The sequence below is a fragment of the Falco peregrinus genome, chromosome 6 (genome assembly GCF_023634155.1).
Source record: "Falco peregrinus isolate bFalPer1 chromosome 6, bFalPer1.pri, whole genome shotgun sequence".
NCBI lineage: Eukaryota > Metazoa > Chordata > Aves > Falconiformes > Falconidae > Falco > Falco peregrinus.
The window spans coordinates 70,930,731-70,935,467 of NC_073726.1; positions in this window are offsets into that span (position 1 = coordinate 70,930,731).

Here is a 4,737-nt window from a genome sequence, read left to right on the forward strand (position 1 = left end):
GCTTTTAGCTGAGCAGGAGGGTAGCTAAAGTGTGATCAGGTCTTTGACTTGGTAAATCCAGTATGTTGCTGTGCACTTGAATTTGATGAGAGGGATATGAACGTAATTGTGATCCCACAGAGTCTGTTCCAAACCTCAGTGAAGACAAAGATATTGAATCTTTAGACAGCTGCTGTCATGATCAGTGAAAGAAAATTAAACCTGACTTCTGTAAGAGCAAGACCTCTTCTGTAAAGACTATTTCTAAGTGGGTTTTCTTCCGAACTTTCATGGTTAAATGCAGTAAGATACCCTTAAGGTACCTACAAATTGTTTTAGATTTTGGATAGCTGCTGAAATAATACAAAGCCAAAATAAATTGAGGGTGGCCATTCTCTACTCAGGGCAATATGCGAATAAAAGAGTAAACGAAGTGGAAAGGAAAGGTTGTGTATTCATGTAGAGCTCCTTTGACTACCACATCTGATTTCCATGGGCAAATCACAGTGTCTTCTCACCCCTTGCACAGTTTCAGGTGTGCCTTACATGCGACCACAGTAAGAGCGAGCCACTTCCAGCTATCTCTGCTGCAAGAAGGCAGAGGGAAAAGGTCCAGCCTAGGTTTAAGAAAGCATGCTTGCAGATATGTCAGTTGTCAGCAGCTTCCTTTCCTCTGATACCCTACCTCTCTCAGTCCTAGAAAGCCCTTTCCTGAATAGACAATAGTGTCTGTTCTCTCTCAAGCAAATGCAAATGTCAGAAACCCTGCTAGGGAGGTGATCCTGCCTGTTGCCCTGATGGGATAAATGGAGGGAGTTCCTCTGAAGTCACTGTGGCTTTGCTGATTTACATGCAAATAATTTGTTGACATATTTTCATAGACTATTTCCACGTTGTGTCTGGAAATGAAAATGACTAACATGTCTTGTATTTCCTGCTGATACTTGCTGACTTCACCTCTTCTGTTCTAGTTAGGCTAACCTTCTCCCTGCAAGACTAAGCGGTTGTAACAATTTTCCTTTCCTCTTAATTTTTCTGAGATAAAATGACCACCAACAATAAGGGTGATCTTTGTTAGGACTGCAAAACATTTTATCCCCAGTCTTCTCTCTTTCTTCCAGAAGCTGTGGATTTGTGTTGTTTCTTACACTGTTGCATCTTCCCCTCTTGGTTTATGTCTGCTAAATCCTACTTTCCATTACCATCATGAAACAGCAGAAGCCATGCCTGTTCTCCAAAATAACCAGTGTCATCCTCTTTTATCTTATTTTTCAGAATACTGCAATAAACAGTGAAAATATTTTTGTTGATGTTTCACTTCACTTGGCAGCATAGGGTCCATTCCTTGTTCTGATGTTCACCTTGCTGAACGTCGGGGCCCAGATAAGTATCTAGACTTTCTTGTTCCAGCACACCTCTACAGTCAGTAGTACTTTCAGAAAAAGTCTTTATCCCAATAGGATGACTAATCCTCAGAAGGTGCTTATCTTTCTCTTAAACTAAAATCTAGGGCAGCTCTCATCATATGGGAGAGGGGAGAAAAGGGAACATATCTGGGATTTCACAGGGCAGGAAAATCCTGTGGAAGCTGCTGCCATAAGTGAATGAAAGGGTGCATTGGGATGCACAGAATGATTTCAGCCACTTTACAGTACTGAGGTACCAAGGTGAGGCACTTTAAGTATTTGGGGGAGGATGCTCTCATATTTCCCTGAATATAAGAGTTTAGACTGTTCTGCATGTAGTCTTGCTTATAATAAAGATAAAAACTGGTCGTATACGCTAGAGTTATGGCATGCTATGAGTGCTGAGCACCTGGGGCTCCTTGGTCTGCTCCGTGTGAGACAGAAGCATTGCTGACTCTCATGGCCAAAGGATGTTACTGTGTTTGAACAGAGCATGCAGTGTGAATCATAGTGGGAAATTAGGAACAAAGAACACTTGAACTTCTGATAAGCAGTTCAACTATGCACCAAAATGTAAACATTTGGCAAAACTGTCTGGCGCACATGTTTCATATTTCAAAAGATGAGTTATAGTTTCTAAAAGCTTAAGGGCTTTGATGTTCTCCAGTTCCTTCAAGATGAATTCCTCCTAAATGAATCTGTGAGGAATGGATTCTCTCTTCTAAGAACTTATGAAATATTTTGGAATTTTTACTGTTGTCTCTACTAAAGCAAAGTGTTGGGATGTGTGAAATGAAAAAACAGGAAAATACAGACAGTATTCAGGTTAAAGCTGACCAAAAGTTTGAGAGTTCTTGGCTGAAGACAGTTTCCATACAAACAAAATAAATTAAAATTAAGAAGAATAAAAAAATCAGCTGTCCAGGGTCACTGGTCTTTGTTCAAGTAAAACCACATGTGCAACAGTTTTGCTGAATAAGTTATGCATGCATCAAGTCCTCACTGTCCTTCATAGGAGGAACTGGAGAAAGGTCTACCCAATGTTCATGAAAAAAAACCAACCAGAAGAATATTACATATCTGTTATTTTCTCCATAAGGAAGCACTTTAAGACTAAAACAAAACAACAATGTCTGACTCTAAGCAAATAGGAAAGACTTTATATCCAGGAAAGATGTGGCATGTAGAAGTGTAGGCAGCTTCTTCTCTGCCAGCACAAGAGATCTGCCATCTTCTATGGGCCAGTCAAACTCAGTAACTTTGGGCTGTGCTCTTTCCTTTGACTGCCAACTTGAACCTCAAGATAGAGCCCTGAGAAGGAAATCTTCAGTGCAGTTTGCTAGTGCTGACTCTTCCCTTTGATATATTTCCGAATGCGGGAAATCAGTCTGACTTTGGGCTTGGAATACCGATGGCTTCCCTGAATCCCCAAAGTTGAATAGGCAGAGGGAAGTCTATATGTGGACAGTATTTTGCTGTATTTCTTTGATAGCTGTGCAGTGGAATTCAAGGGAAATCCATCATTTTCAACATATTACAGTAAAAGGCAATAAAAATACATTGCAGCCTTATTTTACCAGCAATCTGGAGATAACACAGTATCAGATACAAACTCGGAGGGCTGCAGTCCAAATCTTCAGTGCAGACAAGCTGATACTGAGGTGTAACAGACCAGACAAGCTTGAAACTTGCACCTCAGCGAAGATGTGACACTTCCTTTGGCAGAAACTACTGGGATCCTCTTGTGGCTAAAGATCCTCTGCTACAGACTTACTAACCTGTTCCTAGTGCTTTTAATCACTACTTGAAAATAAATAACTCGCTAAAAATACTCAGTCTACCTCTGTAGCATGGAGATGATGCTCATTCTGTGTGCAATGATAGTGAAAGGTCCAGGCTTTCCATGGAGGAGCCACAAAGGAGTGTACAGAGTATTCCCCAGGACAGACTAGCAAAGATGCTCTCTATCTATTTGAAAAATGTCTGAGGTCATCTGGAGATGCGCTCAATCTACTTGAAAAATGTCTGAGGTCATTCAAAGGCTCCTGAGGAACACAAGCCAGCAAGAACCATCCTGCCTGGCATCATGTGGTAAAGTGAGAGTTGTGGTTCAGGATCAAAATGGGTTTTTAACTTGTACTGATGCTGAAGTCTAGAGACAATCTGCCCAGAGTAACAGAGATAAGGAAGGGGTTATCCAGGCGTTTACAATGCTTTTTTTCCTAATAGGAATGCGTTTTGCCATAGATTATTAGTGTTATGTGTAGGGGAAACCCAGAAGAATAGCGTAGAGCTGCTTTTGTACAGCTCATTATGTACAATGAAAAAAAGTACCTCTTCTCTAATTTCAGTTGCTCTTTTTTTGGGGAAATAAGTATTTGTAAGCAGAACCCCTAATATTCTGTCAGTCTCACTAGCTTAGCAGCAGTGTCCTCTGACCGCAGCTCAGGCTCACTTTGCAGGCCTGGCTACAGGAGCAGATTCCAGAAAATTAGTTTAGCATGTCAGTCTGGCATGGACCTCCAGGCTTTGGGGGGAGAAATGAATGGAGGCACAGTTCTTGTGCAGACCACGTGGATTCAAGACTGCCCTCTGATTTACACACACTGAGCTTAGGGGAGCTGCACAGGTGTATGTGAAGGCAGAAACAGACATGTTTGTGTTTGTTCTAAAAGCAGCGTGGATCTGGCACATGCAGCCAGATCCATACTGCTCAGATGCATGTTTTATGTCCAGCCAGTAGCTAACTTCATACCTGAGGCTAGACTACAGAATATGTTGTTAGTTCAGAGTGACTTTGTACTATTGCCAAACAAGGAACAGGCTCGTTGCTTATTCTGCAAATCAAAAATATATTGTAAAAAGCAACATAACACAGAATTAGGGCTGTGTGGTTTAGACATTAAACAGTCATCAGAAGCAAAAGGAAAGATTTCTGTGGCAGCATTAGCCCTAAGCCAGGCTATTTCTATTACTAGTTTTCCAGCTAGACGTGCAGCTTTACTACCTGCACTTGCTCTTGATGAAATCAGCTATGACATTTTTGTGTGATGGGAGGCAAATGGAGCCTTAAAATAGGCTGGTATGAAGCGGTGCCAACTTCTGACTATAAACCTCACCAGTGCTTCTGGTTTAAATTGTAGCTTGAACTGACCTAAAACCATTTCACAGAATAAGGAGTGTCTCTAGAGATGGTGTTTACTCTGTATGGCTGGGCCCAGAGGCCATGGCTTGATTTTCTTAGGAAGATAGTGCTTGTGGTGTCTGACTGACTGAGTCCAAAGTATGTGTGCAGGTTTGTCCATAAAATAGAGAAACTAATTTTTCCCTGTTTAAGTAGATAGGTACAATT